The following is a 13,717-nucleotide window of genomic DNA, read 5'->3' as shown; positions in this document are numbered from 1 at the left end:
TAGAGTTGCTGAGGCCCAGGGCTGAAGCCAAAGCCCGAGTCCCACCACCCAGGGCCGAAGCCTGAGGGCTATTAACCCGGGGGTGGGGCTCAAGTTACAGGCCCTGTGTGTAGGGCTGAAGTCCTTGGGCTTCAGATTCCCCGTCCCACCCCCAGGGTGGTGGGGCTCGGGCTTTGACTTTGCCCCCCCCCAACACACACACACACACACACACACACACACACACACACGGCTTTGGCAGGCTCAGGCTTTGGCCACCCTTCTCTCCTCCCCCCGGGATCATGTAGTAAGTTTTGTTGTCAGAAGAGTGTCACAGTGCAGTGAAGTTTGAGAACCCCTGGATTAGATATAATATCAGTTGAATGAAACCTTAAACCAAATCATAGGGTTGTATGCCTATCCTGCTGGTGACTACCACATCATTTTCTCATCAGAGACAGGCAAGTGGTACTGTGTCCAAAACTTTTTGTGTCAGTAAAGCCAGTTCTCATGTCCACCACAGTTGTTGCTGAGTGCTGTTTTAGTGGCTTTAGTTATCAGACTGGACCTAGGTGGTGTTGGCATTGTTTTGCCAACACCGTCTAAATAACCTTCCCCAAAAAAAGAAGGCTAGAGACAGGTCAAAAATTCGTAGATTCTAAGGCTGGAAGGGGCCATTGTGAGATCACCTAGTCCGACCTCCTGTATAGCACAGGCCACAGACCTTCCCTAAAATAATTCCCAGAGCAGATCTCTTAGAAAAAAAATCCAATCTTCATTTTAAAATTGTTAGTGATGGAGAATCTACCACTACCCTTGGTAAATTGTTCCAAAGGTTAATTACCATCACTGTTAAAAATTTATTCCTTTTTTCCTGTCTGAATTTATTTAGCTTCAACTTCCAGCCATGGGATTTTGTTATATCTTTCTCTGGTAGACTGAAGAGCCCATTATCAAATATTTGTACCCCATGTAGGTACTTATAGACAAGTTACCACTTAACCTTCTCTTTGTTAAACTAAGTAGATGGAGCTTCTTGAGTTTATCACTATCAGGCATGTTTTCTAATCCTTTAATCATTCTTGTGGCTCTTCTCTGAACTATCCCCAGTTTAACAACACCCTTCTTGAATTTTGGACACCAGAACAGGACACAGTATTCCAGCAGCAGTCACACCATTGCCAAATAAAGAGCTAGAATAACTTCACTAGTCCTCAGGATTCCCCTGTTTATGTAGTCGTAGTCATATTGCAGTTTTTCTGGAACTATGCAAAAAATGATTCTCTCATTGTGGGTCTGATTGTTTAACCTTGCCTACAGGCTTATGGCACCAGTTGACAGCTCCATGTCATACCTCATCTAAACATACATAAAATAAGCTTTCAAATAATATCTGATATGAGTGTGTGTAGGGTGGGTACATTAAACTCCAAAAATATGGAGAATTGCTCCATGCTTAAGAGCTCAGCGCGCTGTTTCTTTCAACTAAGAGTAGTTTGTACAGAGCCCATACAAACTAAACTTTCCTATGTATGTTTCATGTGATGGTGAATCATTGATCAAGCAAGGTGAGGCCCTACGCTGAATTCACAGGCATTTCTGTTTGTCATGTAATGCAATAACTTTTGAGCACCTTATCGAATCAATTCAGAAAATTTAGAGAATGTTCTAGGCAGCAATGGGCAGAGCTCTATTGCTTTTTGTGAAGATTGGAACACCAGAGAAGTCTGATTTCCATTGGTCTAAGTGAGAGAAAAATCAGATCCACAGAACGCACACTTGGTACTGCAGCCAGAGGAATCTCTCTAATGCCTCCGGCTGCTGCCTACACATCTTACAAGAGAAGCTCAATATGCTGTGTTCTCATTGGGTGAACAGCTCAGTCTACATAAACCGTGAAGAATTTTCACTTTCAAAGAGCCAAAGATTCATAGATTATGAGGCCAAAAGGGACCATTGTGATCATCTAGTCTGACCTCCTATATGATAGGCCATGGGACTTCCTGAATTAATAACTGAACTTGAACATATCTGGTAGAAGAACATCCAATCTTGATTTAAAAATTGCCAGTGATGGAGAATCCACCACAACTCTTGGTAAATTATTCCAATGGTTAATTTACTCTCATTGTTAAAAGTTTGCACCTTATTTCTAGTCTGAATTTTTCCAGCTTCAACTTCCAGCCACTGGCTTGTATATATCTTTGCCTACTAGACTCTTACCAAATTTGTGTTCCCCATGTAGGTACTTAGGTATTTATAGACTGTGTTCAGGTCACCCCTTAAGCGTCTCTTTGTTAAGCTAAATAGATTGAGCTCCATGAGTCTCATGGCATGTTTTCCAGTCTTATAATCATTCTCATGGCTCTTCTCTTTACCTTCCTTGTATGTTTATAGCACTGGTGCCCTCATAGATTGAGGCCAAATGCTATTTAATGTTCTAGATCCTCTCTTTTACTTCTAGATAACTCATTGAACTTCATTCTAGAGTGACAGAGTGAAATCTTGGCTTTATTGAAGTCAATAGGTAATTTTGCCATGGACTTAAATGGAGCCAGGATTTCACCCAAACCGATCAGAAATTTTCTTTGCTGTCTTATTTGAAGTTAGTTGGTTGTTTTTTATTGAGATCTCTGTCACAAACAAAATCACATCACAAGCATGTCTTGACTTTAACTGACCCCTTGTTGGGAGCCTTAGCAGAGAGGACACAGAGACTGAATTCACCAGTACATCTAGCTCTTCCAGCTCAGGACTGAGATACCTTGCCGGGCCCTGTGTGTGTGGAAAGCTTACACAACCACCACGAATGCTGGTGTGAGGGAAGCTTGCACAGCCATTGTTTGTGTTACATCTGTTCTGAGGGTAGGAGGGTTTTACGTTGTGAGGGGCACCCGATCTGAATCCTTTCAACCGCGTGAAATTCATTTTTAAAAAATACAGGCGCAACATTTTAGAAACGACAGCAGAATTTTAAGAGGCCACAGATTGATTCTCTGTGGGGAAAGATTGTTCCTTTTTCTGGGAAAAGAAACCGTATAATATTTTGTACAAGATCAACTTTGAAGGGAGATGCAGTTACACTATAAAGTTAAGTAGGAACGAAGCTGACTTTATGGTGTCACTGTAGGGCTGAAAATTGAAAGCACATCTTTGGGAACATACTGTGAAGCAAACAACCAACATTAATGAAATATGTTACCAGGGATATGTAGATACAGTATGGCAGTTCGGCAGTCACAGTGGGAAAATAGCTAGTAGTGCCAATGCAAAATGTCGTTTGCTAGAGTGAAAGGCAAACAAGGTTGCTGCTGCAGAACACTAGAAATTGGAGAAGATTCTATGGCTACACTGTGCTTTTCAAAGTGATTTAAAACCAACACCACTAAAAATTCCAATTTCTGACCTCTAAACATAAAATGAAAGTGATTCAATTTCAGATGCATTACTCAGCATATCATTATTATGAATAGAGCATTTATTATAACCCATGCAATGTCACACCTATGTGGCTTGCAATACAATAATTAATGTTCTGTTTGTGCTTCACACTTAAACAGCTGATTTAGGGATTTGACATATAGCAGTTAAAATATTTCTTTTTAAACCCACCAATTTGTCTTTTTGAAATGACCATCTAACTATCCATGGCAAGAAATGGCTCAGACACTTTTGCGAACTTCTGAAACTACAATAATTTTGCTGCCCAAAAGGGGTCTTTGCCAATGATTGATTGATTTGTCTGGGGACCGATAAGTTTAATTATTTTTGTGCTTTGTTCAAAAAGTGAATATTAACCAAAGAAAAAGTCCCTTATCATGGTGGCAGCCTTGTTACATTTCAGTCTCCAACAGACTTGCTTTGAGTAGAATGTTTTAGATGACTGGCCAAAGGGGGCTGCCAGCCTTGGAAAATGCAGTACAAATTGGAACATCAAGATTTTATATAGTACGGAGAACATGTTAACAGAGAGATTGCTGCATGGACACCTCACCATCCACAATGGCTTGTCCCGACCTAACCTGTCATTTTACCATTGTTTGGTCTGGCCTGGGCTCCCCTCTGTGATCATTTAACATGCCTGTGGGTAATGCAGTGATTGCCTTCATTGGGAAATGACTTATGTGTTCATAATTGTTTTTAGTGTAATCATTGTTTTGTCCTTCTTTTTCAAAAAAGTGTATCACACTCTCTCTCCCTTTTGCTGTTCATTTAATCTCCCCTCCCATGTGTTCTGTTTTCCTCTCTCCCCTGCCCCGCCCCCCACCCCATATGCTTCTCTGTTGCCTAGTCTCACCCACTCCTCTGCACATGCTGCTCTGCTGACTGGTTCCTTTCTCCCTTGAACATATTTCCAGGCTGCCTGGTTCGCCTCTCCCTGTCACATGATGCTTCTTTCTCTTCTCCCTCTGCCCTGAACATGTTGCCTATTTCCCTTTCCCCCTGCACTTTGGAACATTCCTTTCCTGCTGGCTCCTCTTCTTCAGAGGCTCTGGTCCCTGTTTCCTCTCCTCCTCCTATGTAGAGCAGCCCTTAGGGGAAGCATTTATGTTGGCTCCTTTTCATTTGCTTTACAGGCTTACAGAACCAAAGCAGCTGGAGGCTCCAGCACCATGTTACCTGCCAATCCTCTGTAGACCACAGTCTGAAAACTGCTGGGCTGTAATACCTCACCGTTTCCCAGAAGGGACCATACCAACCTCTTAGTCTTAGGGAACAAACTTTCGGGAAGGCCTTCACTATTTTGGGGTGGGGTGGGTTAAACCCATCAGTTTCCAATCACGTGCCCTAGGTACTTTTTCCTTTGCAAATGTACTGCTGTGAGCTTAGCCTCCTTCAGGGGCCTGGCCTTCCAGAGGTTTCTGTACAACTTCGCTTGGCTGTGGCTGCCAATTGGTGTGAAAAGCAGCCACGTTGTCCAGGTATACAGCTACATCTTGCTGATGGTGACAGAGGATATGGTCCCTCAGTCATTGAAAGGTGGCTGGAGCTCCATGTCACCCCGGAGGCATGCTGACAAACTGGAATAGCCCAAGGAGAATGACAAAAGCTACTTTCCCCAGAGAATCAGGTGTTAGTGCAATCTACCAGTGACCCTTTCTTAAATGTAGGGTGGTGAGATATCTTTATTACAGCTTTTCCTAACCAGCTGAGGACCTCATCTTGTTGGGCTATTGGATACATATTGAATTAGGAGACTGAGTTTTCTCTCCACAAATCGACAGAGAATCGAGTGCTCCCATGCAGCTTAGGAACCAGGACTACTGAGCTTCACTTGATGCTACTTGATTCTTCCCTCTGTTGCGGTCCAAATACAAGACAGCACAAAGCTTTAAGCAAGCAAGCAGGCTGGTCTGCCAACGGGCTGCACTTCAGCTTTCCACCCTCTCCTTTATTCTTTCTCTCCCCCTGCGCATTACATTCTCCAACAGATAAAAGGAATACACTGGCTTTGTTTAATATTCTTATTTACCAATTTCTATCTACTGCATTCCTTGCACTTGGGCCTTGAGCCCAGTCCTGGGAGGCTTCCCACGGTTCATGTCATCTGGGCGAGATTCCAAGGTTCATGCCCTTGAGAGAAGCCGTGTGTGCACTGCTCCTACACAACACTCCGGGTGTGCCCTGAATGTTGCCAAGTGCATGAACCTTGCATGAATGCTACATCCCTCCCTCCTAGTTTCAACATTTCCTGAACCTTTAGTACCATCTCCTGCATTTCCTCAGGGATCCTATAGGACTTTATTTTCTGGTTATTCCCAAGGCTGAGATTGCATCGAATGGACTAATAAGGCTAGAGAACACAGCCATACATGCCTCCATCACTTTGCAGACCTGCGATTAAAGCTGAGTGAAAACTGGAATTTCTGTCCCGCAGGAAATTCTGGTATTTCAACATTTGTTTTTGTTCCAACTTAGGATGAAAAGTTGAAATATTGCAATTTTTGGCTGAGCAAAATGTTCCAAAAAATTTCAACTCAGAAATGGTGAAATGTTTTATATTGGCACTTTTGGAGGTCCCAACAGATTCCGGGCAAGATTCTCATTTGGCCATTAGACCCTTTGCATTGTCCAGCCCCAAAGGAGCTTGTGATAGGGTGCTCAGAGGGCCAGACAGCATAGCAACTAGCACACCTGATGTCCTGGTCCCTTGCTTCCCTGACCAGGCCTTCTCTGACCTTAGGCTGAAATCTTCTCTCCTCCACTCACATCTGGGCCTCATTCCTTAAGAGGGTGTGGTAGGGAGACCCAGCCCTCCCTCTTTACTGGGTCCCAGCCCAGGACCCTGTGTGAAGCAACACTGGGAGTGTCCCCCTGGCAAAGAGTCAAAGTCCACTGCCCTGGGCTACTTCCTACCTATATCTCTTCAATTTGGGACATAGTCCAATTATAGTCCAAATTGTCTGTAATGGCTCACCTGGAGTAGCACCCCCTTGTGGACCTTTTGCAGCATTCTGTCACAGCCTCAGGTCCCTCTGGGTGGGGATGGAGGGGGACTAGCTCCATGACATCCTTATAGTCAAATAGTAAAAGTTCACACACTGCTGGGTGCTCCCTAGTCTCCTCAACAGTCTCTCTGTCAGGGATGCAGTGCTTCTCCACGGTCAGCTAGCCCAGCAGTCTAGCTCATAGTGAAGTTCCCCTCATCTAGAGAGAGGCAGAGCTATCTCCTGCAGAAGGGTGCTGAATCAGCTCCATAACCATTTGTCCTCATCCCAGAGATCAGACCCACTTCACTTAAGGTTGAGCCTTTGATCTTAGGTTCCCACATTCGTTTAATTAGATACGTTGTGAAAATAGTGCACTGTTCTATGAAGTTCTGAGTGGACTTATTTCTCAGTTTTCAGACATGGTTTTTATAGTTGTGTGGCAGCTGTAGATAGAAAAGGTATTTTTGGGAATCTGGAAGTAGTGATGGCTCTAGTAGGATCTCAGGACTGAAGACCACTTTGACAATGGTAGGGCAGATATCCCCAGTTGATGGCTTATAGATTTCGTCAGACCACATCCTGTTTCAGACAGTGTTGCCTCGATCTTGTCTAGTTCGAGCTACAGCCACCTGGCTTTCATCCAGACCTTAGTCTCTGCCAACCATTAGATGAGCCTTGCCAACAGCTATGTCTGGATTCAATGTAAAAGAGCCATAGAACAGATTATTTTTGGCTTACAGCTCGTACTGCAGCTTATATGGTCTCACTGTGTCCCAGCAACTTCACTTCGATACTGAACAGGGTTGAGGCCTGAAGGAGCCCACAGCTGAGACCCCCTCAGAGGGAGATCCCCTCGTGCAGCAGTATTTGCTTGTGATAATTTTGAAAAAAAGTGATGAGAATCCCTAGCTGGTCTTACAGTCTTGTCAACATTTCATGATGAATAGGATTGAAGGTCACTGAAAGATCAAGCAGTTGTCAGCAAGGACATCTGGCCTCTGCCCATTGCTCAGAGCGGAGTGTCAGTCCCTATGATCAGTGTCTTTTCTGTGCTATGGTCCAGCCTGAAGCCCAGCTGCATGGGTTCCAAGACGCCTGAGCTTATCAGATCTTGTTGGAGTTGGCCTGTCACTACCTGCTGCGTTATCATTTGAGGAAAGGGAAAGTTAGGGGGTAGGTAGTACTTGGCCAGGATATTAGTGATCAGTATTGGTTTCCTCTGCAGAGGCCTGACTATAACTTGTTTAAGGGCTTTTGGCAGTTTGTTCTCTGATTAATAAAAAAGGGCCCATACGTTACCAGCAAAGACAGACATGGATCCAAGTTGCTTGAAGCCAGGTGGACAACTTGCTGCACAGCTAGAATGTCAGCTGGGACACTGGTTAAAACTCAGCCACTGGGGGATGATAGCGCAGCTGTATCCTTCTGCTCTGACTCGTCAATCTTGGCTCGAGAGAGAGTTCTCTGAATCCAGGCAACATCCTCTAAAAAGAAGATCAGAAACAAGAAAATGGACACGATTGGAGCCAGTTGAGGGCACCCTGTGATGATAGTAATAACAACAATATATAATTAGAGCTGGTCAAAATAGTTTTTGACCAAAAAATGCCTTTTTAAAAAAATGAAAAATCATTTTTTAGGAATGTTCTGTTTTTTCAAGAAAAAAAGTTTGGTTTGGGTCTCCCCCCCACCCCTGGCCGCCTTTTTCCTCCTCTTTTTCCATTTAGTCCCTGAGAATAGTGGGATGAATAGAAAAGGAGGCAAAAGAGAGAGATGGGGAAAACAAAACCTCAACATGTTTCAGTTTGCATAAATGTGTTTTAAAACTGAAAACTTTTCAAGAAAAAAAGTTATAGACTCAGACTTTAAGAACCATCATGATCATATGGCTTGACCCCCTGCACATCACAGGCCACAGAACCTCACCCACTCACTCCTGTAACAGACCCATAACCTCTGGCTGAGTTACAGAAGTCCTCAGATCATGATTTAAAGACTTCAAATTACAGACAATTGACCATTGACGCTCGTTTGAACCTGCAGGTGAGCTGTGCCCAATGCTGCAGAGCCCTCCCCATTTAGTGTTCCATTGCTAGCTGTTGGAGGTATTTGCTGCTAGCAGTCACAGATCAGCCACATGCCATTGCAGGCAGTCTCATCATACCGTCTGCTCCATAAACTTATCAAGCTCAGTCTTGGAGCCAGTCAGGTTTTTTGCCCCCACTGCTCCCTTTGGAAGTCTTTTTCCAGAACTTCACTCCCCTGATGGTCAGAAACCTTCATCTCATTTCAAGCCTAAACTTATTGATGGCCAGTTTATATCCATGTGTTCTTATATCAACATTGGCGCTTAACTCAAATAACTCCACTCCCTTCCTGGTATTTATCCCTCTGATGTGTATTTATAGAGAGCAATCAGATCTCCCCTCAGCCTTAGCTTGGTTAGGCTAAACAAGCCAAACTCTTTGAGTCTCCTCTCATAAGGTAGGTTTGTCATTCCTCTGATCATCCTAGTAGCCCTTCTCTGCACCTGTTCCAGCTTTAATTCATCTTTCTTAAACATGGGAGACTAGAATTACACACAGTATTCCAGATGAGGTCTCACCAGTGCCTTGTATAATGGTATTAACACTTCCCTGTCTCTACTAGAAATACCTTGTCTGATACATCCTAGGACTGCATTAGCCTTTTTTTTTTCATGGATGCAACACATTGGTGGCTCATAGTGATCCTGTGATCAACCAATGCATCCAGGTCTTTCTCCTCTGCTGTCACTTCCAACTGATAAGTGTTCAGCTTATAGCAAAAATTCTTGTTGTTAGTCCCTAAGTGCATGACCTTGCACTTTCCACTATTATATTTCTTCCCATTTGTATTACTCCAGTTTTCAAGGTTGTCCAGATCTTCTTCTGTGATATTCCAGTCCTCTGTATTGGCAATGCCTCCCAACTTTCGGTCATCCACAAATTTCATTAGCACACTTCCGCGTTTTGTGCCAAAGTCATTAATAAAAATGTTAAATAAGATTGGTCCCAAGACTGATCCCTGGGGAACTCCATTAGTAACCTCTCTCCAGCCTGACAGTTCACCTTTCAGTATGTCCCTTTATAGTCTCCCCTTTAACCAGTTCCTTATGCACCTTGCAATTTTCATATTAATCCCTGTCTTCTCCAATATAACTAACAATTTCCCATGCAGAACTATCAAATGCCTTACTGAAATCCAGATAGATTACATCTATTGTGTTTCCTTTGTCTACAAAGTCAGTTATTTTCTCAAAGAAGGAGATCAGGTTGGTCTGGCACAATCTACCTTTTGTAAAACCGTGTTGTATTTTATCCCAATTACCATTTACCTCTATGTCCTTAACTACTTTCTCTTTCAAAATTTGTTCCAAGACCTTACATAGAATTAGGTCAAACTAACAGGCCTGTAATTTCCTAAGTCACTTCCCCCCCTTTCTTAAAAATAGGAACTATATTACCAATTCTCCAGTCATAGGATATGACCTCCGAGTTTACAGATTCTTTACAAATCCTTTCTATTGGTCTTAGAATTTCATGTGCCAGTTCCTTTAATATTCTTGGATGAAGTTTATCTGGGCCTTCCCCCCAATTTAGTCCCATTAAGCTGTTTGAGTTTGACTTCCTCCTTGGATGTGGTCATTTCTTCCACTATATCCTCATTACCATTAGCCACCCTGCTACTACCTCTAAGCTCTTCATTAGCCTCATTAAAAACTGAGGCAAAGTATTTGTTTAGGTGTTGGGCCATGCCTACATTATCTTTAATTTTCACCCATCCTCAGTGCTTAACAGTCCCATTTCCACGCTCCTTATTTACTTTTTATTTATATGGCTGTAGAACCTTTTACTGTTGATTTTAATTTCCTTTGCAAGGTCCAACTCTGCTTGCCTTTTGGCAGTTCTCACTTTATCCCTACACTTTCTGACCTCCAAGAGGAGGCTTTCCTTCCTGATCCATGCCCTCTTCCATGCCTTGCAGGCTTTCTGCTTTCTCTGAATCACCTATTTGAGATGCTTGCTTATCCAGCTTGGTCTGCATGAATTTTTCCATATGAAATTTCCCCCCCTCCCTTGCTTGGGATGCAGGCTTCAGATAATTTCTGCAATTTAGATTTAAAGTAATTCCAGGCCTCCTCCACGTTCAGATCCTTGAACTGTTCAGTCCAGTCTACTTACCTAACTCATTTTTGCATGCTCTATCCCGCAGTGGAGTGTAGAATGATGCTGCAGTCCTCATTTTCTTGGGTTTGGAACATCATTTAGGGCAAGGTTCTGAGAAATTTAACAGGAATGAAGTCAGTAGAGTTCTAATGGAACTGGATTGGAGAATTGGAGAATGGGGTCCTTTCAAAGAATGTTCAAAATATCCTATGGAATGCAATAGAGAATCGACGCCCCTGCTACAGGAGTCTGTCAGTGTGTTCAAACATTCTGCAGCAAGATTATTGTTCCTTCTTAAATTCTGGAAGGGATTTTCCAAAAGGGAATCTCCATTGTAAGCTGCAACATGCACAGCTGAACAGAGAGAGAGGATGCTGACCAGTGTAACCAACCTCAGCTTCAGAGCCTTCAGATTTCACCTGCCCTGCAGGGAGAATTCTACCAAATTCCTGGCAGAAGACCCCTTGTTTGTTTTGAACTTTATTTCACTTTTAATAATTCCCATTATCTTTTTGAATTTCCACTGGTGGTTGCCTGATAGCTCCATACGTTTGCGGAAAGTTGATGTGTATGCAGATCCAATTTGTCAGAAAAAGAGAGAAAAAGCAGATGTTTAAGATGCCCATTAAAGACTTGCCAGTGCCTTTGGTAAACTTTCAAAAACCTTCTATTTCAAGACATTTCTGCTTATATAAGCAGACCCTTTCTGTTTCTTTATTTCCTCTGGTGTTTTTTTAGCACTATGAGCATTTGCTGGGAATCACAATATTTTTTGTTTGGAAGTTCTGAGTTGCAACCTATAGCTGTAAATCTCGGCTGATTGTCTTATAATCTTTTCCACAGAAACAAGCCCTGATGGCTGGCTCAGGGAATTGGTAAAGTACTATGCAGCTTTTTACCTCTTATATCACCTGTGTGAATCCAATTCAGATCAGTCATAACTATAGCACATAGGATACTGCAAAAAAATAATGTGTTTTCAAGCGTTCTTCAGCATTCTAAATATCTGTTTAGTTTGATCACGTTTGTGTCTTTTAATTATGGCTTTTTGTCCAGGGGAATGGGAAATAGCTAATCTTCACACAAATACTCATATATTCACCTAAATAGTTGTTGATCAAGAGTATTTATCAGTAGTCAGTATAGAAGGATTCTTAATTTATCATTCATTAATAGAAAGAGTCTTCATTAGTCACTATTCCATATTGGTTATTTATTATTCTTTTTGCTCAAAAAAGTTCCAGTGATTTAATCAGGGAGCAGAAACAACACCATGCACTTTTCGTGACGTACGCCTGGTCTCGGAATATTGAACACCTCACAGCCTGAAAAGTTCACACATGAGGAATTTGGCAGAGTCCATGAACAAGGGACAAAAGGCCTATGTTGTTTAGAAGATATATTTTGCACATAAAATGTGACCAGCTGTAGTTGTAAATTAAAGCTCCAGCCATCCATTGGCTGTTGGGTGGCATTTGTGTGAACGGAGTAGGTGGCCCTCAGTCCAGTGCTTAGTGTGACAGGTGTGCATGTCCCAAATAGTAAACCAAAGTACAGCATTGGATATTTTAATGCTGCCTGTAATTAAATTGTATTGTAAATGTACATTAGGGTAGCTAGAACCTTGGATGGGTGTCTTTTTGTTATTTTTACATAAAAAAAAATACAGTTGCTCTCTTTCTGGCAGGTTCAGCAGGAAGGCCGACGACCGAATGGGCTACGGAGACTGAATTCCCCTTGAGGAGGTTTGTGCTAGGCAGGGGAGAGGTACATTGGAGGGGCTGTTGGGTGGGGAAGCTTTCCCTGATGCTGTTGGCGCAGGACTTCAGAATCTAGGGGTATCAATCTGGCACTTTTTGCTATGTATAGTATTTAATAATGGTGGGTGGGGGAGGACAGACAGTGTCGGGGAGGGGAAACTGATGATGTCACAAAGGATTGTGACGTCAGGTGGAAAATAAGCAGCAGTAGCTCAGAGAGAGGAACTTTATTCAGAATCCCATTCTGCCTTATGTGTACCAGCTCCCCTACATGAACTCTCTGGGGTTCAGGCTCTGAAACTAGAGGGGGCTGGGTGGGCAAACCAGCAAGGACCTCCATATTCCTAAGTCCAGGAACTATGCTTTCAGACAGAGGACCCTGAGCCCTACTTCCACCCACAAAGGAGGGGCGGGAATTCCACAGTGCAAAGGGCAAAGCAGCACAAGTTAGTGCAGCTCCAGATTATATTAACTTGCACCCACTTCTTCCGTGAATTTCAGAGAAGAGGAGAAATAAAGAGGAGCCTGGCTGCGTCTCCTTCACAGCTGCTTCCAGGTTCATGAACCCTGAACCCTACGGAGATCCTCCAAGGTCTGCAGGTTAAGGAAGCAAAGTGCAAAATGGAAGGGTGAGTAGAAAATGCATTTAGACTGTGAACTTCTCTGGGCAGGGAACTTGTTTTTAATATATCTGCCAAGTGTGCAGCCTCCCCTATACTGCTAATAAACAGCAGTAATCCTGAAGCAAGGATCTTGTTGCCATGCAAACACCCTGCACGGTGAGAAAGAGCAAATTGGAAACAAGATCTGTGATGCACTGGCAGAGCTGTTCCTAAAGAGACTTCCTTTCAGTTTCCCAAATGATATCAGCTTTCAAGACTTCAAGCCATGCAAAGAGAGACCCCACTTAATTCCCCCATGCTTTGAACACTGTGAGTCAGGCTAGTGCAGGGGTGGGCAAACTATGCCCCAGGAGCACATCTGGCCCTTCAGGTGTTTTAATCCAGCCCTTGAGCTCCTGCCGGGGAGCGGGGTCGGGGGCTTGTCCCACTCTGTGCATGCTGTGGCACCATGGGGCTCCTGGAAGCACCAGAGTGTCCCCCCTCCATCTCCTACACGTAGGGCAGCAAGGGGGCTCTGCACGCTGCCCCCGCTCCAAGTGCCGCCTCCGCAGCTCCCATTGGCCAGCAGCCACGACCAATGGGAGCTGCAGGGGCGGCATCTACAGACAGGGCAGCGTGCAGAGCTCCCTGGCCACGCCTCCATGTAGGAGCCAGAGAGGGGACATGCTGCTGCTTCAGGGTGCTGCTTGAGGTAAGCGCCGCCTGGAGCCTGCATCCCTGACCCCTTCCAGCACTCC

The 13,717-nt window shown here is 43.7% G+C and overlaps 1 long non-coding RNA gene across 3 annotated transcripts in view; it reads left to right on the top strand.

Moving 5' to 3' along the window:
- LOC140897276 (uncharacterized) overlaps positions 1–13,717 on the top strand; it is a 63,428-nt gene that overhangs the window by 19,315 nt on the left and 30,396 nt on the right. For 2 of the 3 annotated variants that reach the window (XR_012154695.2, XR_012154696.2), the window contains exons 2-4: positions 11,441–11,472; positions 12,285–12,342; positions 12,859–12,986. This is a non-coding gene — a long non-coding RNA (uncharacterized LOC140897276). The remainder of the gene's footprint in view (positions 1–11,440; positions 11,473–12,284; positions 12,343–12,858; positions 12,987–13,717) is intronic. The other variant, XR_012154697.2, reaches the window with a different exon arrangement.

Source organism: Lepidochelys kempii, chromosome 1 (genome assembly GCF_965140285.1).
Source record: "Lepidochelys kempii isolate rLepKem1 chromosome 1, rLepKem1.hap1, whole genome shotgun sequence".
Classification (NCBI taxonomy): domain Eukaryota; kingdom Metazoa; phylum Chordata; order Testudines; family Cheloniidae; genus Lepidochelys; species Lepidochelys kempii.
Note: the sequence above shows the minus strand (reverse complement) of the source record. Positions and strands in the feature narration are given on the sequence as shown.